Genomic DNA, 27731 nt, shown 5'->3' on the forward strand with positions numbered 1-27731 from the left:
CTGAGTGGTTCTCGAAGAGCCTGGGACTCGCTGGCCAGAGGGCTCTGCCCTGGTTTGCTCAGAGGCCACATGGCTCCCCTCAGGCTGCTCCCATCTGCTCAGTGGCTCAACCCCACCACGGGCAATGAGCCCAGCTGACCAGGCAGGCCAGCAACGCCAGGGATGCAGCACAGCACCTGAGCCAGATGCAGGGTTAATCCCAAACAGAATTGCTGGGAAAGAAAAAGAAATCCCCCTTGGAAAACTGTGATTTTGGTTTTCCTGCAGGAAGAGGATGGCTGTGGCAGAAAGCTGAGCTCACATGTCCTGTAGAGGAATGGAGTTTGCTCTGGTTTATTTTGTGCCTGGGGTCACATCTGCAGACCCTGGGTGAAGGGCACCAGGGGCCTGAGGTGGCTCTGAGCAGGGTGGCCTCACACGTCTGGTGGCTGGCAGAGCTTGGCACAGTCCCCTCCTGGCTGGTGACACTTGCCAGGAGGCTGTTTGGAAGTCTCACCGTTTGCTTGCAATGCCTGTGTCAGGGAATAAATGAGGCTTCTCCAGTGACAATTTTATATACATTTCTGAGCAATAACAGTGCAGCTGCTTCACCTTGCCAGGGACAATACCCACACTGTAAAGGTTTCTTTGTAAAGCTCTTCATACCTAATACAGCTAGGCTGGAAAGATCCTATAAAATATGCCAGGACACAGGGTTCATTCCAGAAACTGTTGCTTATTAAACCATCAGGGTGGCAGAGGAAGAGGCTGATCAGAGATGGGCTGATAAAGCGTGGCTCTGGGAGCTGCCTGACCTCGGTGTCACATTCTGCCCTTTTTTATCTTTCCCACACATTGCAAAAAGGCAGAGTCTGAAGTGATGCTATATATACGGGCTGCTGTGCCAGCCATCTGGGCAGCACGGAGCCCGGGCTTGCAGGGATCTGTCTGGCATTAGAGGATCGAAAGGTTATGTTATTGGTACATTTCTGCACATCCCAACCATGAGTCATCATTTCCAGGAAGCCAAATACTTACTTAGAGAGCTGTGATGCAAATTGTGTTTCCCAAATATTTTATTCTTAATGCAGCCCTGGACACCGAATCAGTTTATGAACAGCTGATCTACAGCAAAAGGTTGAGGCGAGGGGTCAGAGCTGCCTGTGAGTTTAGTCTGATTTATGGACAAAGTAATTTTGTTATGAAAAATAAGCATATAAAGTACTTGGATGCTGCAGTAAAACCATAAACAGTGCACTTTGCCTTCTGCAGACAAGAACTAATTGCAAATATGCAGCAAATAGCAAACATGCAGAGAGGAGCTTGCTTGTATTTTATACTGAGACAGCACTGCCAGTCCTTTATATTGCTAATTGTTGTTTATTATTATTATTATTATTATTATTATTATTATTATTATTGCTGCTGTTACTGTTACTGTTACTGTTATTGTTATTATTAAGGATGAAATCGATTTTGAGTGCATGTGTTTTGAAACTCCCATGTCACTCTGTTCACCAACACTCAACATCAATGTTGTTTCCCTAAGAGCTGAGAGACAAAGCTCCAAAAAAAAATTCAAATGCAAATACCCAAACAAAAAAAAAAAGGGCAAGCCTTCTCCAAAAACATAAAATTTTGAGAAAATGGAAACATTTTCAGGGTGAGGGTTTACAGACCTGATGGCATGTCCACTTACCTGGGCTCTTTGCTCTCCTGGCAGTGGCTGTCACACTGCTGGGGTAGTGGCAGCAGGGACAGGAGGGAACTGAGGTCTCCCTTGCCACGGAGGGAACGGGCTCTGTGTGTGCTGGGCAGCAGAACAGTGTCCCAGGGATGGCAGGAAACCCAGCCTGACCCCAGTGCTGCAGAGGAGCCCCATGGAATACTGATCATGGATCGTGGAGTCACAGAATGGGTTGGGTTGGAAGGATCTTTCTCATTCCATGGCAGGGACACCTTCCACTATCCCAGGCTGCTCCCAGCCCCATCCAGCCTGGCCTTGGGCACTGCCAGGGATCCAGGGGCAGCCCCAGCTGCTCTGGGCAACCTGTGCCAGGGCCTGCCCACCCTGCCAGGGAACAATTCCTGCCCAATATCCCATCCAGCCCTGCCCTTTGTCAGTGGGAAGCCATTCCCTCTTGTCCTGTCCATACATCCCTTGTCCCCAGTCCCTCTCCAGCTCTCCTGGAGCCCCTTTAGGCACTGGAAGGGGCTCTAAGGTCTCCCTGGAGCCTTCTCTTCTGCAGTCTGGACACCCCCAGCTCTCTCAGCCTGTGGTACCTGAGTGGGAAATGCAGATGGGATGTGTCAGGGAGATTAGGCCCTTGTAGCTGAGACTTTCCAGCCTTTAAGCCAAGGGGACAAGATCTAGGCCCTCTTCCAAAAGCTTGTGTCCATAACTCAGAGCTGCAAAGCCCTGAAGTTATTTTCTTTGTTCTGGTTAAAGCTCCTGGGAGCTGCCAGCTTGGTGACACTGTTTCTAGCAAACATGAGAGCAGGACATCCTGGCTTTTAGCAGTTTAGCATGGTGAGGTGTCCTGGTATGTGCAGGATGTGGTTGGACAGGATGAAGAGAGGTCCCTGTCCCTGCCAGGGTTACCCAAACTCTGTTGGGCAGTAACTGCTGAGCTGCAGCCATCCATGGTGTGTCCATGGAGCTGCAGACACCCCCTGTGTGCCCATGTAGCTGCAGCCATCCATGGTGTGCCCATGGAGCTGCATCCATCCATGGTGTGCCCATGGAGCTGCAGCCATCCATGGTGTGTCCATGGAGCTGCAGCCATCCATGGTGTGTCCATGGAGCTGCAGACACCTATGTTGTGTCCATGGAGCTGCAGACACTCCTGTGTTCATGGAGCTGCAGACATTCAGCGTGGGTCCAGGGCTGTCCCCCAGCATGGCCCTGGCACAGGCCCCTTTTCTGGGTAGTCTGGGGTCAAGCATGGATGAGGGACACTTCCCAATGTGTGGGACAGAAGAGAGCTTGTGTTTTTAGAGAGATTGTTGAACCTTTCATGTGTAGACACAAACCATGACACTGCAGTGGTCAAAGTACAGACCAAAAACTTTTATTTTCTATTGATCCTGTTCAGAAAATGCAACCACCTGTCCAGGCATCTCACCAGCCTCGTCCTCAGTGGGCCTGTGGACAGACAGGCAGCTGGAGCAAAACCTGGCAGTGGCTGGGCTTATCTCCAGCCACTGGGAGGAATAAATACCGACGGTGCGATGTCCAGCCCAGCCCTGCCAGGCTGCTCATTCCCACGGGGCAGCTCTGGGACTCGGCAGCCCGATGTTTCTCAGAGCTGAACTGAGCAGAGCTGGCTGAGGGGGTGGACAAGCCTGTTCTGTGTCCCTGGGATCCTCCAGGGTATCTATTCTAAGGTTTGCTGTGGCAGACTCTGGGAATGGGCTGTGAGGCTGCCTCTCGTGCTGCCAGTGGCCCCTGGGGACCTGCCCTTCCCAGGTTGAGTGGCTGCAGTCCGTGATGGGGGAGATGCTGTTTGCTGGCACCTCTCAGCTTTCCTGAGGCTCTGGAGAGCAGACTCAGGCTCTGTTGTCCTCCTGCCTGGCTGGACATCCCCTCCCAGCTGTGTTAGCCATGTCCTGGGGTCAGAGTGTGCCAGGAAGGCTCCCCTGGCAGCGTGTGCAGTTCTTCTCTGGGTGCTGGGGCTGGGCTTACGCCTTGTCCCACTTACTCCAGGTGTGCAAAGGTCTGGAGCTTGTTACTCCTTAACTAAGGCTGAGAGTTTTTAAGACATCCAGGTTTCTTTTCCTCTCATGTATGTTCTTTGGGGTCTTGTCAGAGAAGTTCTGCAGGGACTTTCTGTCTCAGTCTCTCCTGGTGATGGATCTGCTGGACCACAGAATCTCTGTAACTTCTGCAGTCGCCCTCTGTTGGACCTTGCTGAGCCCATGACCAAAGAGAACTTCACCCAAAGAGCCAAGTCCTTTCAGGACTGAAAGAGCAAAGAAAAGAAAAAGAAACAAAATCTAACCCAAAGTCTAATTTTAAGAATGGGAACAAGATAAAAATACAAAAGTAGTTGAAAAGGAATTCAAAAGAAAAGCTAAAAGGGTAAAATATTTACAGAAGGCATAAAAACTGTTTAAAGACAAAGTATTAGAGGCTCGTAATAAATATATACAACTAATCTAGAATGTGCTAAAATACCCAGAAAAAAAAAATCTGCCATACTTTAGTAATGAAAGAAGTTACAAGAAGAATAAGAGATTCATCAAAATTGAAATAATTTCCAAAGAAGGAAGATAGAATGGAGTACAAAGTATGTCTGTAAGATGTAATGCCCGTAAGGACAGGCCAAAAATATTTTTAGGAAAAACTTGCTAAAAGCATAAAAGCCAATATTAAAACATTTCTCAGAGGATAAATAATAGGAAGCTCATCAGAAAGTGTCCCTGGCTCAGATCTGTGATGGGGAAGACAGCATAAGGTGAATGTTGCAGTGCTCGAGCTCCAGAGCCAAACTGCTGCTCAGTGGGAGGGGGAAGGAAGTGTCCCACACTGTGCCCACGGTGCACACAAATCCCAGAGCCAAGGAATCAGCAGCATCAGTGATTGTTTCTGGCAGAAATGTCTGACCTGGAGATGCTCTTGAGCATCAGCTGGAGATGAATAATGAACCATCTGGGGAGATGGTTGGCCTGAAACCCAGCATCCCACAGTGATGCACTGGCACCCACATCCCCAGGGACCATCGGCTCCCACCCCTCCCCACCCCTGTGCATCTCCCCACCTTAATGCCACCACCCTGTGACACCACCACGGGCTCTACCTGGTGTGGGAGCTTCCTGCCCCTCCTTGGTGACCTCTGGCTCTGTCTTTGGCCACTGTGGAACAGCCAGGCACGGTGTGATTCCCCTTTTTTCCATATTAGAGGACTTGAGGGCTGTTCCCAGCAAACCCTGTGGGTCCCCCCTTTCCCTGCCATGCTCCTCTGGTTTCTCTGGCTGCTCCTGTCCCCAGCCCTGCTGTCAGTGGCCCTGGCAAGGCTTGGCAGAGCACAGCCAGGCAGTTCCTTGGCAGCTTGGCAGGGACACGAGGAAAGCTGGGCTGGGATTGGAGCGGGGCCAAGGAGAAGGGGGCAAGCAGAGGGCTTGTGCTGTGGGCACCTCGTGTGACCCCAGGCTGGCTTTGCACATAAACAGGTAAAGAACTGGTGTTAGCCTGGCCTGGAACTGGAATACCTTCTGTCCCAGCCAAGCCCAAATGGAACAGAATGAAAAACATGCAGTGGTTGGACTCCCTGCTAACTGAGCACTGGGCTCTGAATTAGCCATTACTGCTGGGGAAAGAAATCCGGGGTTCTTGGGCGAGATCATGGAAAACATCGGCTCAGTAGGGGGCAAGAAATGGAATCAGGTTTTGGGAATGATGAGGAGAGGAACTGGGAACAAACCAGAAAATGCAGTTCTGCTGTGCTAAGTCCACAGCATCCCCACACCCTGAGCTGGCTGGTATATCCATCCCTGTCTTCTCATCCTCAGGGGAGCTCAGAAAACCAGAAAAGGACTGAGCACAGGCGTTTAACGGTGCCCACAGGAACCATAAATACACAAGGGCTTTTGGGCTTCAGCAGGAGACATCTGAGTGGGGTGATGGAGCAGTGTAGCACAGCCTGGGGCCCTCTGGGAGTGGTTTGGGACATTCAGTTTCTGTTTCTTTCTGTTCAGGAACAGGGATGCAGTCCGTGACATTGTCAGGTAGCAGATTTAAAACAAACGAGAGGAACCACCTTTTAACACAACTTATAATTCATCATGAAACTCATTTCCATGGAACAGTGTAAGGCCAAAACTGTAAGTGGTCTCAAAAAGCAATTACATTCAGCAAGAAAAACATGAATTATATTGATTTAATCATTGAGACCATTAAACACAAGGGCCTGGTGATAGCCTCCTGCTCCAAGGGCTGGGGATTGCATAGCCAAGCATCAGAGCAGAGATCCAACATCCATAACTTCCCAGCAATGGAGAGGACAGACTGGCACAGGAGACAGAGGGCTGACACAGCATAGCTGTTGTATGTTTTTACCTATTCTGAGCTGTCCTTTCCTGCCTCTCAGCCTGGGGAGAATTCATTTCTATCTTCTCCTTCACTTTTGGTCTTTAAAGATCCCAAAGGCAGCCATGCCCGTCAGAGAGAAACGAGCCTCTCCAGGGCAAGATTCCTGTGACTGGGTGTACACACACCCCTGCCCTAGACCTCTGCAGAGGAGCTGGAAACCTCATCTTGCCAAGTTTTTTTGTTCTAACCCTTTTGTTCTGCACAAACAGGATCTCCTCAGGCCCTGAATGTCCATTTAGATGTACAGGAGTCATCCTCTCTCCTTAGCAACACATCTGCAAGGCCAAAACACAGATCCAGCCATGTGCTGGGAGCTCATAAGCAGACATTGGGGGTTTGTCTTAGGATCTTCCCTCTGAGGTTGATGTAGGAAGAGGAATTCATCCCCAGAAGGAGCTGTTTTACCTGCCATGGCCTTCAGGTGAGATGAGTCTCTGCAGGAGCACACCTAGCACCTCCCTGTCATGGCATTGCTCATGATGCCTCTGACCAGCTCAGAGCCCGGACTGCAGAGAGCAACAGAATTCAGGCTGGAAAACACCTTGGAGATCATCAAGTCCAACCATAAACCTAACACCCAAGAGGGCATCTGGTGCCCTTCCACTGGGGCAAAGGCCATTTCCTGAGGCTGTGCCCTGGCAGTGCTCTGACACAGGGCACTGGTGCTGGCATCACTTGGGCACATGGAAAGGTGTGTTGGGCACAAGGGACTGCACTGGTGAGGCCACACCTCAAGTCTTGTGTCCAGTTCTGGGTCCCTCAAGACAAGAAAGATATTGAGGTTCGGGAATACATCCAGAGAAAGGAATAAAGCTGGGGAAGGGTCTGGAGCCCCGGGAGAGGCTGAGGGAGCTGGAAGAGGGCTCAGGCTGGAGAAAAGGAGGATCAGGAGGAACTTCTGGCTCTGCACAAGTCCCTGGCAGGAGGGGACAGCCGGGCAGGTCGGGCTCTGCTGCCAGGGAACAGGGACAGGAGGAGAGGGAACGGCCTCAGGCTGGGCCAGGGGAGGCTCAGGGGGGACAGCAGCAGGAATTTCCCCATGGAAAGGGAGCTCAGGCTTTGGAAATGCCCAGGGAGGTTTGGAGTGCCCATCCCTGGAGGTGTCCATGGAATTCCTGGAGGTGGCACTCAGAGCTCTGGGCTGGGGACACGGTGGGGATGGGGCGCAGGTTGGACTTGACAGCCTTGGAGCTCTTTTCCAACCTCCGTGATTCTGGGATTCTATGACTGTTTTGGTGTGTGTGTGTGAGTGTGTTGGTGATGAGATGACAACAGGGGAACCACAACGAGCCTCCCATGCCCAGGAGCACAGAGGAACACCCCTCACAGCCCTCCAGGCCCTCTGAGCAAGCAGTGAGTCCTGAGGGGTGGCAGGTGACAGGGCAGCACTGGCCCCAGGGCTGTCACCAGCGCTGTAACCACATGTGATCAGTGCAAACAGAGCCACGGCCAGGCACCCAGCTCCATGGAAACCAACACACACATCTTCCAAGGACATTCAGTTCACTGCCCTGTTTCCCATCCGCCCCCACATGGGTGAATATGTAAATAGAGGATATTCTTAGCAGAGAGGATTCCCAAGAAAATGCCATGTCTCCTTGATGCAAGCAAGGATTTAGTACAGTGGCATGGGGAAGCACTGAGGTCTTCCTAGCCACGGGAGAGCTGGAGCCTCTGGCACTTCCCAGCCTGCACAGGGATGGGGAGAGGGTTTGGGAATGTTTGCTCTGCTCTCCTCCACACTGGTGAAATCAAAAGGGGTGCAGATGGTGATGACATCTCTGAGTTAACCAGTGCCCAACTTTAGATCTGCTAGAACTGGAGGGAGTCTGGGCATCTGCTCCCAGCAACTGTTGCTCCTACCTGGCATCAGTGGTGCCTTGGGGACCATGGGAACCTCAGCCCATGGGGCAGCTGAGGGCTGCAGGCAGAGCCAAGACCCAGGTTTAGTTGGGCAGTGTCCTCTGGTGTGACAACACAGCCAGCCTGCAGCACATCATTGCAGATCCTCCAGGAGGGAGGGAGGACTGGGCAAGGAGAGGTGCAGGGCAGGGAAGGGCTGTCTGCTCACTTGCTCAGCCCCTTGGCCAGGCACAGCAGCGGGGTCAGCGTGGGCCAGCCTGGGACAGAGATGGCTGAATTTCAATCCCCCAAAATAGGGATCTTTCTTTCCCTTGGGGCTGCCATGCAGGGAGCAGAGCAATAAATTCCCCAGGCGAAAGGCATAACATGGAAGCTGTGAAATCTGGGCACAGTTTCTCTCAGCATGCCTGACAAACACAGACACAGGACTCATACTTCTCTGATGTAACAGGGGCAGAGCTGGGCTGCTCAGCAGCCTGTGGGGCACAAGGCCTCCTGAGCTGCTCGGGGCTGTGTCCCTTGCTCCTGGCAGGCAGTGATGCTGCTGGGGTGTGGGCTGGGCTGCCAGTGGGCAAGGATGGGCATGGGATTGGGGTCAGAGAGCTACCACAGGACTTTGCAGCACTGTTCTCCAAGCCCCAGCTCCCCCCACAGCTGGGATTGCTGTGCTGAGCAGGTGTGTGCAGAGCCTACCCTGGCACTGAGCATGGCTTGAAATGCAGTTGGGACCTGAGCGTACTTAAGGCAGCACAAAGTTCAGCTGGGGTTTAGTATAAAGTGCTTGACTGGCACGTGGTATCACAAGAAGTAAACAATGTTGTTTAAACAGCATCTTTGTATTAATTTCTGCCCTGGTAGAGCTGGGCACTGGGGTCATTTCCAGCTCTGCTGCATCAAACCTGCCGTCCCACCCTGCTCTGGCTGAGCTCTCTCCCACCTGCAGAGGTGGTGGAGGGGCAGGAGAGGCTGTGAGCTGTCTGTCCTGCCCTCAGTGTGGCTGAGATGGCTCCAAGCTGTCACCTCTGTGTCCCACCTGAGCCCCTGAGCTGCAGCAGCCACCCCCTCGTGCTTCACCAGCTGTCCCATGCTGAAGACTGTTTGCAATGTATGGGTCCATACAGCTCCGTGTGTGCTGCTTTTCAACCTCCTACGTAATGTTTAGTCACATTTAATAACAATAAAATTCTCCTTCACAGCTGCATTCTGGAAAATGGGGCTGATTTTACTAAAAACAATGAATGTGAATAGTTCATAGTCTTCTCGCATTACCCAGGGATTTATCACATCTCTTGCATAATTTAATCTCTACATCTGTGGGACACAAATGTTTTACATTTCTTACATTTATGGGCAGACATCGAAAACATCTGTGCAGACCCAACACACAAAAACATCTGGAAGACATCTCTGCCTTTTTATGACATACATCTCCTGATCTTTTGTCTGGAACAAGTGTGCAGCTATCAGTAGTAGCTTTATGTGTCGGTTACTGGGCTTCCCATTTGGGCTCTGACAGGCACAGGGGAAAATGTGATCAGCTCTGAATTTCAGCCCATTTCAGCAAGTGGGGAAGCAATTCAGGGAGCTTCCCACCCACCCACGCTGTGAGAATTTGGACCAGGATGAGAACAAGGCAGCCAGGGTTTGCTGCTGAGCTTGTGGACAGGACTGTTTCCTGAAGGTTCAGGCTTGGAGCTGTGCTGGGCTGTTGCTTTCCTCTCTGGAGGATCCCGGGCTGGTGCAGCGCTCGTCCCAGGATCAGACACGCTGCTCCTGCTGTTTGCATCCCAGCCCCTTGGGAATAAGTGCTTTCTGCAGGTGGGATGGGAGGCAATAACCCCACCTGGAGATCTTCACTCTCCACTTTCTCTGTGGTCACAGCAGTGTGTCTGGGAGCTGCTGGCTGTGTCCAGGTGAGCCAGGAGATCATGTCATGGCCTTGGGCAGGGTGAGCTGGGGTTCACCAGACTGTGCCTAGCTGTGGTGCAGTGCCCATCACAGCCCAACCACGCTGCCCAGTTTGAAGACAGGGAGCCTCTTCTGGGAGGAATAAATGTAGTCAGCATTCCTAGAGACTTTAGGTCCTGCCATGTGGCCGCAGGGCTGGGGAATAGGTCCTGTCCGGTTTTATTTTAGGAGTAAGGACAGAGCCATTGTGACCCCTGGGTGTGCTGGGGCTGTCCCTGTTTGCACTGGAGGTGTGGGTGGGAACCTGCTGTGCTGGATGTGGTGCAGAGGATGAATCAAAAAGTTGTTCTTGCTGCATGGGCATGAGGCCGAGCAGAGGCTGATGGTAAGACCCAGAGGAACAAATGAGGTGTCTTTGGGGCAGTGAGTGGAGTGATCCCAAGGGTGATGGGCTGTGTGGGGTGGAGCAGGGATCCAGTGTGATAACCTGAATAGACTGAATAAAATATGTGACTTACAGCTGATAACAGGGAGGGAGGGCTCAGAAGGGCTTGGGGAGAGAAGCCCCACCAGCAGGGATGTGAGAAGAGAGCAGCACGTGGGGGAATTATCATGGCACATGTGAACAGCTGCCAGCAGTGAGCAGCTCAGGTGTGTTCAGTGGCAGAGCTGCCTTTAGCAGAACTGACAGCTTGGTGAAATGAAACTCTCCTCAAGTCTGTGCTCTAGCTCAGACACACATCTGCCTGATGTCTGTGCTGTCCTCCAGTGCTGCTCCAGTGCTGCTCCAGTGCTGCCTGGTCATTGGGGCAGAGCTGGGGTGAGCAAAGGCAGCTGCCTTCTGCCTGCATGGACCTGCAAACCACAGCTGGGGTAGACTAGAGCAGCTTGTGCAGCCAGGCACCAAATGCTCTCATCTCTGATGCCTGTCCCAGGAAGGGGTCACCTGCCAGTGGCATTTCTGCAGGGTGTCTGTCCCACAGAGCTGCGTGGAGGCGGTGGCAGAGGGGAGCAGTGTCCCATCTTCAGCCCTCCTCAGGCAGACAGCTGAGCTATGGTGTCCTCACAGCCAGCCTTGGCTCCTGGACAGGGATTTCCAGGGTGGCACAGGCTGCCTGGAGGGGATGGTTGAGATTAACTGCAGCAAGGGCACGTGTCCCTCCTGGAAATTCATGGAAATCTGGCCCCATCCTGTGGAATGCTGAGCAGGGCAGGTCCCTGGCTCTTGCACCTGCTCAGGGCAGTGTGCAGCTCCTGGTGAGAAGCCCTAAGGCCATCCTGTGCTCCTTTCTCTCATGCCCCTGCCCTCCACAGATCCATGGCTGTGTTACCTGCTGAGCTGCTGCCCTGACCTGAGCCACCCACAGAGGGGGAGAGGGTGGAAGAGAGCACTGCACCCCCAGATTTGAAATCGGGGAGATGCCAAGAGTTCCTCTTGTCTTTGCGAGCTGTGAGAACCCTGGGGCAGCAGTGACACCCTGTCAGAAGCCCAGGGGATGCTCATGCCCCTGAGTTTGTTTGGAAATTCCTGAGCTCATCAGGGCTGGCACAGGGTGGGGAAAGGCAGCCAGCTCCTGCAGCCTGTGAGCTCTCCCCTCATCCCTCCTGCCAACAGTCTGAGCACGGTGGTTTCATCCCTAGAAGGTCTCCAGGCTGCCTGTGACCACAGGATCCACAGAGAGACACCCCCTGCCACAACGGGGCTCTGCATCTTTTAAACTTGTGTGAAACGATGCCTTTTTGGCACTACCTAAACACAGAAGTCAGACAGAATTCAGGGAATGAAAAGCAGTTCTATTTATTGAAGGGCCTTCAGGTACATTTAGGGCAGACAAAGCCTAACTAACACTGGATATGGAGTTTAGAGTTATACATTAAAGAACTGCAGGATTGAAAATACATAAAAAATATAAAAGCTAAAATCCTGAGGCATCAACACAGGGGGCTCCTCCCCCTGCACAGAGCTGGTGGCCCCCAGAACACCTGCCTGGCTCACCTAAAACAAGTGTGAGAGGATGTTCAGCCCTCCCCTCCCACAGGCCCATGCTGTGACCCCAAAGCCCCTGCTCATTTGGGAAGTCCCACCAGCCCTGCACACTGGAAATCTGAAATGCTTCTCATGAGTTTGAGTCTTTTTTATCATTAAAAAAAACCCTCATAATGCAGCCAGTTGAACCTTTGAACAATGTGTCATTGTGAGAGGAAAACCTAGGAAGGTTTTGTGCACAATTGTGTTCATGGGAGTTCTTTAAACATCTTCAAATTGATACCTTTCTAATTTTTCAGAGAGCAAAATAACACCCAAAAAAGAAAGGTTTTGTGGTCTTGCAAGTTTAAGTTTTGACAGAGTTGTGTTTTCCAAAGCCAGACTATTTTACTCAAATTTTGTGGATTAATTCCCAAACCTTTCTGATTGCCTGGGCAATTTCATTTGCCTGCACTCTGATATTATGTGGGATTACGTGAACAGATGTTATTTTTCCATGGGATGTGATGTAAACCCAGAATTCTGGAGCTATTATTTGATCAAATGTCAGTGAATTTTCCCTAAGACAACTAGTTGGGAGCTCTTGCTCCAAAATGAAGCGGTTTGAACTCCTGAATGGTGGCTTTGAGGAGCTTTTCATCATGGATAAAGAAAAATATTTTTCCCAAAGTCTGTTTCAAGGAATCACTGGCCTGTTTAAGCTGAGTCTTTGCAAAATCCTCGAGTGGAAGCAGATATCCTGGCAGTCAAACCCAGGGTTTGGCAATCTCTAAACCACAAAGGGTTTAGGCAGAGAGTAGGAGAATTGATTGACATTACCTGTCTGTGTTAATCACTGAGCCTGTTTTCCACATTTTTTTTCTTTTAGTAATACTTCTGAATTCCAGGATGGAAATTAGCAATCAGCACAGTAGCTTTTTCCATCTTCCTGCACAAGCAGGGGGAGAAGACACACAGAGCACATCATGTCTTGGACAGTAAGGAGGTAGTGCCAGGGCAGGAAGGGGAAGGGAGAAGTGTCCATTTCAAATCTTGCCTGATTTCAAGATGTTTTTCAGGAGTCAGGGCCAGGTTGGGCATTGCCAGGACAGGGAATGAGGTTGGAAGATCCAGAGCAGCAGTGTGGTGCTCCTCCTGCTGCTCAGGAGCGATTGCTGGTTGAGCCCAGGCCTTGCCATGGAATAATTCACCCTTGCAAACAGCACATTTGTTGATAGAGCAGGATCAATCCTTGCTTGTAGCAGGAGAGGCTGACCCGTGTGTCCTCCTCAGGCTGGGCCCGTGGGCTGGAGCAGAGCCCGGGGCTTTGGCAGGCCCTGGTGGTGATCTGACTCCTGAATTGCAGCTGCGAGAGGACAAAAATTTACAGCCAAAACGCAGCCAAAGCCCAAATAATGCCTCCAAATGGCTGCACTGGTAGGTCAGGGTGGCAGGAGCAGCCTTTCTGCAGCCCTGCAGCGGGGCTGTGGGATGGGAGGGTGCCCTGGTGCCATGGCTGTGGGGACGTGCCCGAGCCTCCTGCAGAGATGGGGCCTCCAGGGCTTTGGGAGCTGGCAGGAGCAATAAAATCAGAGCTGAGACTTGGCAGGAAAGGTCTGCAGGAGGAGAGCTCCCCGGGGGCAGCCACTGCTCCCCCCAGACACAATACTCCACTGATTCCAAGCACATTTTTCTCAGGCAGAGCTGGATAATCTACGGGAATGTTAAACACCAAAATGAGTAACAAGCTTGGCTGGAATTCCTCTGCAGGACAAGCAATGATCTCGTGTTCCTCTCCAGGGGTAAGCAAGGAAGAGGTCAGTGTTCCCAAGTCACCCAAACATCCCAACCCAGAGTGAAAGTGCCTTGGACGCTTTAGGGGCTGCTCAGTCTGGGGGAGAGGGACCTGGCAGTGTCACATCTGTGCATGTCACTGCCTCGCTTCCTTGTCAGGAGCAGCAGTTCTGCAAGGTGTGGTGACTGCTGAGCTCACCCTGCCCAGCTGCCCTTGCAGCTCACAGTTCTGGAAAAGAATTGTGTGTCCCCAGTAACAGCAGTCTGCCCGGGGGATGGTGGGATCCTCAGCTGGAGGAGAAAAGGGTCACAGAATCAGTCCCAGAATGGGTCAGGCTGGAAGGGATCTCAGTGACTCTCATCTGGTGCCACCTCCCTGCTCCAGCAGGGCTTTCCCAGAACACAGGACACAGGAGTGTGGCCAGGCAGCTCTGGAATATCCCCAGGGAGGAGACTCCAGCCCTCTCTGGGCTCTGCTCAGGGCTGGGCACTGCTCAGAGCACAAGTTGTGCCTCCTGTGCTGGGGGAATTGCTGGGCTCAGCCCCTGCCTGTGGCTTTGGTGCCATTGCTGGGCCTGGAGCAGAGCCTGGGCCTGCTCTGCCTCTCCTGCACCCAGGGACAGCCAAGGACAGCCAGGGACAGCCAGGGACAGACACAGGGACAGACACAGGGACAGCCAGGGACACCCAGGACTGAGGCCCCTTCCACTGAGGCTCCTCTCCAGGCTGAGCAGCCCCAGCTCCCTCAGCCTTTCCTGGACACAGAGATGCTCCAGGCCTTTCCTCAGCTCCAGGAGCTGCTGTCCCTGCTGTGCTGAGGATCCAGAGCTGGACACAGCACCCATGTGTGTCCCCAGGGCTGGGCACAGGGGCAGGATCACCCCATGTGTGCCCCCAGGGCTGAGTGACAGGAACATCTGGTGGATGGAGGGTCTCCTCTCTGGGACACATGTTCTCAAAAAAGCAAACAGGCATCCTCTCCCATGGGAGCAGAGGTTAGGCCTCCCAGCAAGATGGTTCTTATCCCCATCCCAACATTCCTGAAGGTCAATAGGAACACTCCACATTGTGGATCCCAACAGGTCTGGGACACAGAATAGGGCCACAAATCACTCAGAAATTACCAGACTCTGCTGCCAAAGTGGTGGCCACTGCTCTTCCCTTGTGGCACTGGGGCACAGGCAGTGCCTGACCCAGAGCTGTCCCTCCTGGAGTCTCAGGGACAAGTCCCAGGAGGTCATTTCTCCTTCTTTAGCAAAGGCAGTGCTCACAGTGCCCCGGGCAGCAGGGAGGGTACAGGTCACCACAGGAGGCAGGTGAAGCTCTGCTGGCACACACAGAGCCCCTGCTTTCCATGGATCCCAGGGTGGTTCCTGGGGACCCCAGAGCCCCACGTATGGTCACAGGACGAGGTGGCAACACAGCTTCCAGCACTGGAGCAGGGAGACACATCCAGTCAAGGCCAAAAGCCTCAGGGGCTGTGAGGAAGTTGTGTGGAATTAATGTTTTCTTTCACAAAAACATAGTGTTTTCATCTTTATAATCAAGTGTTCCTGTTTGCATGGGAATGCAGCAAGGGCTGTTTATTTATTTGCTTTTAATAACTGAGAACTGTTTACTTCTAAAGTGTTCTCCTGGTTTTCTTCCCTGAAAATCCTCCCAAGAGGTCAAGGGAAGAAAGAGGAGGTGTTTGTTTTTTCATTAAAATTTTCACTTTGGCAAAAACACCTTCCTCCAGTAAGGGACAAAAAAAGTGCTCAGAGCTGGGGATTGGGGCTGTGTGACAGATCTCTCCAGCACCCAGAGGAGCTGCAGGCATTTGCAAATGAGCAACAATTCCCAGGTTGGGGCACTGGGACCAGCATGTCGAGGTTGTTCGTGTTCTGAGCCGCTCCAGGAAACCTCCCTCGGATTCTTGGCGTGGGTCTAGGCTCTGTGATCTGGCATTGACCCCCTGAAAGGCACATGGAGGCTCATTATCATTTGCTGACCCAACTCCTGTTTTCATTCCTCATGACAGAAATCTGCACAGTGTTTAATGCAAACAGAGGAAACACATTTATTGCCCTTTCTAAAAAATTCTGGTGTTTCAAAGCCATGGTCAGAAAGCTGGAGTGACTAAATTCTTCTGTCTCTGCACACCCAGCTCTGAATACTTTGTGCTCTCTGCTTAGGAAAACATCTTACAAAATTCTGCCTAGGAGATATTTCTTTTACACATACTGGACTTTCACTGAGGGGATTCAGGGCTCAATTTAAGGTCAGTTTTACTGTCTGCTTACAGGAACAGCCAGTTCTGTGCAGAAAACTGTCTTTCTGCTGTAGTTCTCCCCTACAGAAACCAGATTTGACAGCACCTTGATTTTCTCATGGCCTTAGCCAGATGTGTGGGTCTCAGCCACCCCACCAGCAAAAATGTGCTTTACCATCTTTGAAAAGAGTAAAAACCATTAGAGAACAGCTGAGGAGAATCCAGTGGTGTACAGACCTGCCCTGGGGATGGGCTGGTGGTGAAGCAGCTGAGCTGTGCAGGGCTGTGGGCTTGGGCAGCCTTTGGGAACAGCTCTGGCATTGCCTGGGGCTGAGGGCACCCTCTGCTCTGTGGATGGCACCAGGCTGAGGGTGGGCTTGGCACTCCAGAGGGAAGGGAGGCTCTCTGAGGGACCCTGCCAGGCCAAGGTGGGCCCGGGAAATCCCCAGAAGTTCAGCAAGGCCCAGTGCAAGGTGATGCACCTGGGTAGGGTCAGTGCCAAGTGTGAGCACAGACTGGGCGCAGAATAGATGGAGAGCAGCCCTGGGAGAAGGATTTGGGGGTGCTGTGGGTGAGAGCTGGGACACAGAACCCTCCCCTGCCCTGGGCTGAGCTCCAGCGTGGGCAGCAGGGAGGGGACAGGGGTTCTGTCCCTGTGCTCAGGTCAGACCCCACCTGCAGAGCTGCCCCAGCCTGGGCCCAGCACAGGAGCTGGAGCTTCTGGGGAGAGCCCAGAGGAGCCACAGAGATGCTCTGAAGGCTGGAGCCCCTCTGCTCTGGAGCCAGGCTGGGAGAGCTGGGGATGCTCACCTGGAGAAGGATCCAGGGAGAGCTCAGAGCCCCTTGCAGGGTCTGAAGGGGCTCCAGGAGAGCTGGAGAGGGACTGGGGACAAGGGATGGAGGGACAGGACACAGGGAATGCCTTCCTACAGAGGAAGGTTGGAGGGACATTAGGAATAAATTCCTGTTTGTGAGGGTGGGCAGGCACAGGGTGCCCAGAGCAGCTGTGGCTGCCCCTGGATCCCTGGCAGTGCCCAAGGCCAGGCTGGACAGGGTTTGGAGCAGCCTGGGATAGTGGAAGGTGTCTCTGCCATGGCAGAGGTGAAACAAGATGAGCTTTAAGGTGCCTTAAGGGGAGCTGGGGGGCAGAGCTGCTCCAGAGTGCAAAAATTTCCAAAATGAGATTTCTCTTGTTTTTAAACACTAACAAAGTGGATTCAGCTCTAATCTAATAAAAATTTTATTCTGATTTAATGCCACTCACTGATGTAGAGTTAGACTTCATGGCTCAGGTGAGATCAGGGTGTGATCAGCACAGACTGTGGGACATGCTCTGCCCTGGCAGGAGTTCAGCCAAAGGGGACCCTGGCCACGGTGTCATTTACCTTGCCATGTGCTGGCACAGAGCTTGGGACCTGCTCCACTGATTTGCAATCTGAGCAGATGTGAAAGGAAAAGACCATTATTTTAATCAAATTGGAGCTCTGTGCATTGCTGCTGAGAGCAGCCTGAAGGATAACACACTGTTCTGAGGGCACTTCATTGCCATGAGTGCTGTGACCTGGTAAATCACGTCAGGAAACCCATTCTGAGCAGCTTCAAACACATCTGTCATCTTTAGGGGTTTGTAAATTCCAGCTGATCACAGCAGAGTGCTTTACACTTGCATCCTTCCAGAAACTGAGAAACTGAAAGGGTGTTTACAATGGCATGGAGTGGCAGCACAAACTGACAGAATGTAGGTGTAAATTAGATATTGGAAAGAATTTCTCCCCTGTGAGAGTGGGGAGGGCTGGCACAGGATGCCCAGAGCAGCTGTGGCTGCCCCTGGATCCCTGGCAGTGCCCAAGGCCAGGCTGGCCAGGGCTGGGAGCAGCCTGGGACAGAGGGAGCTGTCCCTGCCCATGGAGGGGGGATGAATGAGATGAACTTTAAGATCTCTTCCAACCTAAACCATTCCATGATTGTTATTCTCTAAAATGCTATTGCAATATCCAGCATGTCAGTACAGCTCACATTTGCTGGAGCTGTCAGGGACACTCAGCCACTTCCTTGAGTGCTGCAGAACTGGGAACTTGGGCAGTGAGTTGGTGTCCCTGACAAATCCAGACTGACACAGCTCTGCTTTTTCTTGTACAAATGAAACTCTAGTCCAGAAGAAAACAATTCATAAGCCAGGTGATCAATGACTTTCTGTAGTTCCAAGATGTTTGCAGGACAGAGTGGAATGGATACAGGTGTGTGTTGCATAGGAACATGGGCTGCTCAGGGCTCTGCGTTTTCACCTGACCACCCCAATTCTCCTGGATGTCTGCAGGATCCCTGGATGTTTGTAGGAGCCTTGTAAAGACTCCTTTCTCACCAGCTCAGGGCCATTTTCCCTGTCCAGCTGACTCTCCAAGGGGCAGTCTGACAGTGATGGGCAGCACATCAAGGCTGTGTTGCTTACAGAGAACACAGCTCAAAATCCCTGCTCTTCAGTTAAGTGAATTGTGTATCTTACCAGGACTGCAGATGAAATAAAGTGCTGTCATGCTGAGAATGGCTCCACAGTCTTACCCTGTCCTCAACATAAAGATTAAGGGAAGAAGTTCTGGTTCAAGTGTTTGAGTGCCTGTATAATTGAATTTCATGCTCGTTCATTCCCTCTGAAGTGGTGTACACAGGCAGTCACTTGAAAGGGGGAAAATCTTGTTCAAACCCTCTGTGAACTTTCCTACGTTCAGTGAGGTTTTTAACAATGGGTAAGTCCTGTTCAGAGCCCTTTGACCCTGGGATGTTGATGAGAAAGAGTTTTGTTTCGTAAATGTTTCTGGAAACAATCCTTATATCCAAATGACCTGAAATGCTTTCACAGAACCAATGCCATGAGTTGCATGGAGTTGTGCAAGGAGAGATCACCGGCCTGACTTGCCTGCATAAAATCACAGAACATCCTGAGCTGGGAGGGATCCCCAGTCCTCTCCTGTCCCTGCCCAGATCCCCCAATAATCCCTGGCATCCCTGGCAGTGCTGTCCAAGCTCTCCTGGAGCTTTGGCAGCCTCATGACCATTTCCTGGGGAGCCTGGGCAGTGCCAGCACCCTCTGGGGGAAGAACCTTTCCCTGATCTCCAGCCTAAACCTCCCCTGGCACAGCTGCACACACATATCAAAAATTATGCAGGCATATAAATGAATTGCAGTTGTTCCCCATAGCTGAGTAACAGAATCAGAGCCATGCACAGGCATCCTCTGCTTGCCTGGCCCTCGTGAGAAGCTTCAGATCAAAGCTTCTCATCAACATTCCTGTTATCTGCAGCTGTTGTGCACCAAAACTCTGTAACCTGGATCCCTGCTGAGGTGGTGCTGTAGATGTGCCCCGTGGGCTTTGTGACATAACCCTGCTCTGGGGACACCTGGGGCTCCATGGCTGCCAGGTGTCCCCCTGCTGCAGCCCAGTGTCTGCTCCATATCAGGCTCTGGCAAGCTGCAGGGGCAGGTTTTTGCACACCAGGAACTCCAGAAGACCCAGGAGATCAGTGGTGACTGGGGACTAGCTCATACACTAATTAATCACCTTCCTTGTCAGTTGAAGGACCATTGATACTCTTGGCCATGGTGGCCAGTGGTTCACCTCCTGTTCTCTGTGTGTCTGCAGCCTCAGAACAGACCTGATCCCCTCTGGTTGCACCTGCAGTTGGTTTGAAAGCTTGTTCTTGTCCCCAGTCTGTCCCCACCATCACAGAGACTGGACAGTGCATCAGGGGATGGAGCCAGTAAAACCAGGGTGCAGGGTCCCAGGAGTGCCCTTCTCCCCTGGCCCTGTCACCAACCAGACAAGCTGCAGCTGTAGCCCCAGGGCATCTCCCTGAGGCAAACTCTGCCTCCACAGTGCCCAGATGAGGTGAGGCCATCCCTCCTCACTCCAGGATATCTCAGCACCCAGCAGTGCCTGCTGGGGAGCCTGGCAGGGTCAACAGGGGCCCAGCTGAAATCTTCCCCTGCCCACCCTAAGAGCCCATTCCTGCCCCATCACCTGCCCAGAGGGCACTCCCTGGGCACCACTCCAGTGCTTCCAGTGTTCCCTGGAGACAGGCAGAGCTGCTCTGCCCCAAGCAGGGCACTGAGGCGAGATTTCGAGCTGCCTCGTTGCCAGCAGACGTTTGAGCAGCACCCCTAGCCCTGACATTTGTTTGTTCAAACACAACGCCATTCACGGGCTCTTTGGGAGCGTGCTGGTGCCCTGACATTAAGCAGCAGATCACTCCTGTGCTTGGCAGGAGCTCAGTCCTGCTGAGATATGGCTCGTGCCCAGCACCTTCCCCAGCAAAGTGTGTTGGCATAAATATGTGAGTAATGCAGGTGACAGGATCTGTGGCTCTGGCCGATTATCCCTCGCTTTTATGTAATTTATGCTCCGAAAGTAACTGTGCTCAATCTTGTCCGTGGATTTGATTCCTTTCATGTGGTTTTCTGTGCTAACGAGATTAAATCAGTTTCAATAGGCACCGTTTTAATGGAGATGATAAACTTTTATTGAACTCAAGCACATTAAAATGAAATGTAAGCAATAGGTGACTTTAGCATTAGTCTAGAGTCCTTTCCAATCTGGATCAAGCCAGCATACCTTCCCTGTTAAGCAACAGCCAGCACCCCAGCACGTTTTATGAGCTTCTAAAAGAGCCGAAAAATCCTTTCCCCAGGGCGCTTCCCTGTTTCAGTGCCGCTGGAGGATGAGGTGGAGCAGCAATTGGAGCAGCTCCATGACCTGGTGGTGCAGCCACGGAGCGAGGCATAAACACAACTAAGTACAGGACTTCACATCTCCTGAAAACAGGAAAGCAGGGGATGGGTAATTTGGTGTTTTACAGCAGCTTTGTCTGCTAATCTGTGATCTGTTTGGTCTGCCAGTAGGATTATTATGGTGGGTTTACTGAAGAAGTGCCAAAAATGATGTTAAATAAACTGTTTACACAATGTAACTAGAGGCTGAAAAGCTAAACAGAGAGTCCCAAACTCGGCCCCATTGCAGGTTTGAAGAAAAATAAACTCCTCAACACTTTCAACTGGACGCTGCTGCTCTGCAGAGGCTGCTCTGTTTGTTGAATATTAAAACATAAAATTAATGCATTTCCCCCTCTTTCTGGGGCTCTTTCCAAAGGTCTCATGGTTGGAAACATGATCGGATCATTTTGAGCTCCTTGGCCATCCTTGGAATTTGCTGTGATCATTTCAGTCGTTATAAAATATTCAAGTTTCAGAATGACTGCAAGAAAACCCATCATTCTTTAGCAGTGGATTGTGTAATATTCCTGAGGACAGGAAGAGCCAGTGCTGGTTCTGTGTTCTCCAAGGAATTCTAAGGGACACCTGGGGGACAGAAGTCCATGGTGGTCTCCAGTGCAGCACATGTGGAGGGGAGTCATATAAAATGTCATCTGCACCAGTGGGTGGGTGATGTGGAAGAGGTCTCCACCAGTTAAAAGGAAGATTTGGAGGCACGCAAGAACTTTCCTCCACTTTTGCCTGTCTTCTTCAAGGGTGTTTCATTGCTGAGGAAGGAACTTGAGTGGAATTTGGAAATATCAGTGATGTCAGCTTTTTGGCTAGAGAATTGCATGGAAATCTCTCTTGAATTCTGAGTATTTCTGTTAGCCATAGCCTCCCCCCAAGACAGTTTCTGCAGCACATGGGATAAGCACGCAGTTCGTGCAGTTACTGCCAGTGTTTCAGTCCTTGTTTTAGTCCCTGAGGGTGTGAATTTGTTTTTTTTTTTTTAAACTATGCTGAGATGAAAAGGGCATAACTGGCATTGGCAACAACTTCAGGGTCCCATCCAGGATCGCCCTTTGGTGCTTGTGTGGGGTTTGTGAGTAACAAATTCCGTGGAGATCAAGGAACCCCACGTGTGCTGGCCATCGAGGACAGAGTGGTAGGACAGTGTGTGCCTGGCACCGCTTGCACAGAGGTTGTGTTGATGTTCCCTGAGCATTTCAAAACAGTGGGCAAGGAGGGATCACTGGCAGAGCTTGCATGGGCTTTCAGAATTCCCTCATCAGAGGTGGCTGGAATAGCTGGATCATCCATGGCACAGCCAGGGTTCAAAACCTGGGGGCAGGATGGAAAATCAAACCTCTTTGTCTTGGTGCAGACCTGCAACAGACTGCCAGGTTTCTGGGTACCTGGAACTTGGAACCAGGTTCTGGAACCTGCTGGGTTCTATGCTGTCAGCTCTCCTCACAGATTTTGTACAGAAATGAGTGATATGCTATGAAGGTGCAGTGTAAAAATGCCACTTGAACATGCCTGTGTGGTTTGGCTTAGTCTGACATGTATGCTCTGTGAGAGAGCTTTGGGCATATGGAAACACAATTCATTTATTTTTTCTATAGGAACCAGCTTTAATAGGGTTGCACAATCTTGCTTTGTTCGCTGAGATCCTGTGGTTAGATAAGGCAGAGCTGTGGTGACATTGCACACACAATCACGTAGCCAACACATGTTCAATATGTTCAAAAGTGAGGGGGAAAAATTCAGCAAGTAAATATGATTTATTTTTTTTCCAAAAAAGACTGTGAAAGCAGAAGATCTGCTTTAGAGTGGTCACTAAAGGTCAGTACAGAGTCAGTGTGTCAAACACGGTGTGGGCAAGGGCATCTCCTGCTGCTGCCTCGGCCACTTGCTGGCAGCAGAGGAATGTGGAGATCTGTGATCCAGGCACTGCAACATGCCAGCACCAACAGCCAGGAGGGACAGTGCCCCTGCTATCCACCCCAGGGACAAAGTGACAACCTGGCACAGCAGCTCAGGGGCAAGGTGACATCTGCCATGTGGACAGTGGAGGAGTGCCAGGGGCTGTGGCTGCAGGGTGGCCCCACTGGTGTGGGTCTGGGCTAGGGAGAGGGGCAGTCAGAGCAGTCACAGGGGACAGCCCTGGCACAGCTCTGCTTCAGCTGGGCTCGAGAAAACCTGCTTTTGAGACTCTTCTGTACCTGGGTGGGTTTGTCAAGAGACAGGCAAGAGTAGAGACGCAGACCTGACACCACAGACCCCTCCCCAGGCTGTCCTGCAAAGCTCTGAAGGAGAGGCTTCCCAGCAAAGCCTCAGTAAGAAATCAAGTGTTTCCCCCTTGTTTTTCTTTCCAAAAGGACTGGACTTGCTGAAGATGTCCCAAATTATTCAGCTCAAAGGGTTAAAGTTTGGCAGTGTTGCAAGCAACCGAACAATGGGTCATATCATGGAAACTGTCAGGCAACCTTAAATATAGCTGTTATGATCTGCATGGTCTGCAATGCTCTGGAAACCAGGATGAGCAGCAAGGGGAAAAAATTCATAAAGTCCATGGAGTTGTTTAGGTTAGTCAGGAACAGAGAGCACTGCAGGGAGTGCAGAAAGCCAAAGGGCGCCCAGGGAAAGGGGCAGGCAGTGGGAGGGCAGGAGCAGGGAAAGGAGCCCACCAGGAGGAAGACTCAGATGAGCCTGACTGGAATGATGGGGAGGGGTGATGCTCGGTGTCTGGCTAGTTTTGGAAGTTTAATGGATTTATCTGACAGCAGCTGGTGACCCCCTTTCCTCCAGACCTTCTCCTTTGGCCACTCCAACGTGCTCAGACACTGGAGAACTGGTTTGGTGTTTGCACAAACCAATCTGACAATGAGCCAGGAGCCAGGACCAGGCTCAGCATTAATGTGGGGGTCCCACATCCTCGCAGGGACCCTCACCACCCACCAGGAGGGGCCTCAGCATGCAGATGTCAGCTCCTTCCCCTGCAGCATCCCAAGCATCCCTTCTGAGATAGCCAGCAAACGTGGCTTGAACTCGGAGCCCGAGAGCTTCAAAGTGAGTCGGAAACTATTTTATCACGGCAAGATCAGCACAGGCTGCGGTGCTGGAAGCCGGTGGGGCTGGAAGCTCTGTTACGGGAAGCCACTCTTGCTGTGCTGTCTGGGCGTGAGCCTGGCACAGGGAGCGAGGCCTGAGGAGCGCTGAGCTATGCAGGAGGTCACACCCGCCATCCCTGCAGCTCTCCAGGCAGATGCTCAGCTGGAACGGTGTTGTAGCCAGGGAGCCTGAGTGATTTATACCACTGGAAGGGTTTTTTGTTTCCCTTCTTCCTCCCTGGAGTCCCTCCTTGTCCAGCAGCACCGACAGACAGCCGAAGGGCTGCGGGAGCATCCGAGTGCCCCACCCAGAGCGATGCCCCAGCTCAGACATGGCACAGGGAATGGCACCTGAAGGGACAGCACGGCCCTGCTGCCCCCCTGCCAGCACCAACACAGCCGTTCCCTGCTGGCTCATGACCTGCCATTTGCTGACCATGTCTTCAGAGCCCCTTGGGGACAAAATGAAGCTCTGGCTGTGATCTTGGGAGGGAGTTTTGGCTCCTGGAAGTGCCCTCCTGTCCATCCTTCTAGAATGGGCTGTGCTCATTGCCCCACAGGCTCCTGTGACACCCCTGACACCCCATGGCCCAAGCAATCTCCCCTGTACCCATCTGCTCCCCTCATCTCCAGCTGCCACCATGGCTGAGATCAGTGTCCCGGATGCCAAACAGGGGCAGGAGCTGCTCTTGGACAGACCCTCAATCCCAAAATCATTGGAAAATTTGCAGGGACCGTTTGGGGCATGTCTGTGCCAGGGGAGGACTCCAAGGCACAGAGGGACACCCCCTGTGCTACATGGCACAGCGCTGACCTGAGTATTTCCACTGGCCTTTTCTTGACCATTTTTGGTCCCTTTCATTTGTTTTTGAATCTGTTCCTCCTCTTTGCCCAAGTTCTTTTGCGCTAATTGGGAACTGGCTCCTCTCGGGGTGGGAGGTCTGTCAGGACTGCCTTATGACAGATTTACTTTGTCTCTCTGTCTCTACATTTTGGCAGTTTGGTTCTTCTGCAATGTTCGGATTTGGATTTTGCTTCTCAACACTGATATCCTCACAATAGGCAGCCTATGGATTGAATAAATTAAAACATAACGAGCTGGAATGCAACTGGCAGCTCTGCAAGATCCCCATCAGCACAGCAGAGCTTGTTAATGCACAGCTGAGCTGTGTCTCAGGGCAGGCACGAGCCCATGGCCACAGCCTGGATGGATGGATGGATGTATGGATGGATGGATGGATGGATGGATGGATGGATGGATGGATGGCTCAGGTGGGATGCAGGTGTGCTGGGCAGTGTGCTGGACAGTTTCCTGAACCACAGCAAAGGGGCTGACAGCTGGGAAGCATCACTCAATATCAGATTCAGAAGGAGGACAAGTCTAGAAGAGATTTCACTCATGTTGATCCTTCCTTGCACCCTCCGTGCTCTAGGTTCATCAGTCCTCTTTGCTCTGTGACTGGAGCCTCTCCTCCATCCCACTGCTTTGTTAGTGAGTGCCACCCTTGCAGCTGGGTTCCTCCTGCTGCACAGTGGCTCTGTGCTCATGCCAGCCTCACCCCTTGGAGAGGAGTGTCTATATCCTTTTTCCTGCTCACTTCAGCTGTAGAGGATCCATCCCGGGGGTTTATCTCTCTTTCCTGCTTCTGCTTTCCCTGAAAAAGTTCTCCTTTTGTGGCCCGAGCTCACCCAGGCTTATTTTCAAGACAAAGGGACTTTTGCTAACCCGTGGCTAACTTGGCTCAGCCTGGCATGTCAGCAAACCCAAGGAGCTCAGAGAGCCCCCATTCCCTGTCCTGTGGTGGAGGTGACATGCAGAACAGCCGGTTGTGACAAGCAGCCAATGAACGGAAGAAAAGGAAACCGCGGGTGGCACTGAGTGTGGGAGTCTATGGCCAGTGTGGGATTGCAGGAATGTTCATCCCAGCTTGCAAGGCATCAGGAGGAGATCCAAACCCAGGGAAGGCCCTTGAGAAATGGATACCACACAGACTGGGGCCAGAGCTGTGATGGGAACTCAGGCAGGGAGCAAATGGGAAATAGGGAAGCAGGGTGGGAAAGCAGTTTGCTCTCTCTCCTGAGGATGCTGCCACTCACTGCAAGCCAAGACCCACGAGCTGTGGGCAGCCCTGGCACCTCCCCTGCTGCCCTGGCCAGCCCCTGGCAGCAGCCAGTGGGAAGTACTGTGGAGTGCATGGCTCAGGTACTGTTTGCTTTGGGTCACACTCGCCCGTCAGCAGCACAGCAGGAAAGCGAGTGTGGCACACACAGAACCTGCCTTTCATTAGGGCACACGCTCTCCCCAGTGCCTGTCTGCAGTCGGCCACAGGAGCAGGAGGAGCAGCACGTTAGGAAAATCTGGGATAAACAGAGGGGTCTGGTTAGGGTATGCCCAGGAATGGTGAGAGGAGCAGATAAACACCTTCTCCTGGAAGGAGAACAAGCAGCCTGTGGGTAAGGGACATCTTGCATGGGACAAGAACTGGCAGGGTGAAGAGCAGGAGGGTTTCAGAGGAGTGAGATGAAGAAACCAGAGCAGAACAGTTTCTCTGGGTACCCTGAGGTGTGTCAGGGCATTTTCCTTCTTGTTTCTCCTGAGTGTCTCAGAATTAGTGAGATTCTATAGTTCCGTGAAACTTGGGCAAAATCTGTGCCCTCTCTCCCTGAGGTCTGGGACCCACCTTGCTCTTGGGAAGAGAATTTCTGCACAGAATCCAGTTCACCTCCAAAACCAACTATGCTCCTCTTCCCAAGGTAGGACAATAGTAGGACCACAGCCAAAGTTTCCGAGATTGGTTTCTCATTTATTACTGTGGGATATATCTAAATCCTAACAGTGAGGCAGGGAACCATCAAACCAGTGCCCACAGAATGCAAATTAAGAACTGAAGTAGGTGATTAAGTAAAGCCAGAGGGATGGCTGGGGAGGGGGCTGAGATTCACTGCTGGTTACTCCAAGAAGGGATGTCATCTGGCTTGTCTTCCTGCACAGAGCAGGCCAGAGTCTTTCCCCCAGTGAGTACTTGCAGAGCACATATTTTGGTGGTTGTTTTGTATTGATTTTTGAGTTGGCAATAGGAGGAACTCCTCCCATGTTTTGAGTTGTTCCAATGCATTTCATTCTACATCAGATCTTCAAATTAACCTAACGATCAGCTTGATTAAATTATGGTAAATCAAGTAACATACCCATGTCATCTTTCTGGAAAGACATCAGTCTTGTTCAGCTCTGAACCTCCCAAATCAGCTCTCATTTGACTAGCTGTGTCTCTTCCAATCCAATGGGGATTTGGGACTAGACACCCTGCTGAAGTCCCTCCAACCAACATTTCTTCTATTAATAGCTTGTCCTAGAAGAGTCAACCTCTTTGCATGAGCTTCAGCTTTTTTGGGGACCCCTCAGCTCAGCTCTGCTGTCAGAGCAGCACCCAGGATGGAACAGTCCTCCCTTAAACCCAGCATTGTGCACACCCAACCCCAAGGAGCTGAGGATATCACACTTCACTGTCCGACAGACCTGTGTGAAAAATTGTTCCTTATATGTACTAAACATATAATTTGTTAGCCAAATAGAAAATAGAAATGGGTAAAATAGAAAAATAGAAAACAGGGGTGACTGTATCACTCTCTACAGCTCCCTGAAAGGTGGTTGTAGGCAGGTGGGGTTGGTCTCTTTCTCCAGGCAGGCACTTACAGAACGAGAGGACACAGCCTTGAGCTGCATCAAGGGAAATATAGGTTGGATATCAGGAAAAAGAGTGATAAAATACTGGAATCATCTGCCCAGGGAGGTGGTGGAGTCACCATCCCTGATTGTGTTTATAAAAAGACTGGATGAGGCACTTGGTGCCATGGTCTAGTTGAGGTGTTAGGGCTGGGTTGGACTCCATGATCTTGAAGGTCTCTTTCAACCTGGTCATTCTGTGAACTCTGTAACTTCTGTAACTTCTGTGAATTCTGTGAATTCTGTGAAAAGAGAAGGGACACTCCACATCTCACAATGTGGAAAGACAAGAAGT

General features: G+C 51.6%; 1 protein-coding gene and 1 long non-coding RNA gene across 4 annotated transcripts in view; both read left to right on the top strand.

Annotated features, from left to right (window-relative positions):
* Nucleotides 1–27731, top strand: part of MYOCD (myocardin) — a 216381-nt gene that overhangs the window by 53020 nt on the left and 135630 nt on the right. The window lies entirely within an intron of this gene.
* LOC147649780 (uncharacterized) lies at nt 19245–20972 on the top strand. The gene is made up of 2 exons (XR_015277966.1): nt 19245–19736; nt 20536–20972. It is a non-coding gene; the product is annotated as an uncharacterized LOC147649780 (long non-coding RNA).

This window comes from Cyanistes caeruleus, chromosome 19 (assembly GCF_971803275.1).
Source record: "Cyanistes caeruleus chromosome 19, bCyaCae1.hap1.1, whole genome shotgun sequence".
NCBI classification, from domain to species: Eukaryota; Metazoa; Chordata; class Aves; order Passeriformes; family Paridae; genus Cyanistes; species Cyanistes caeruleus.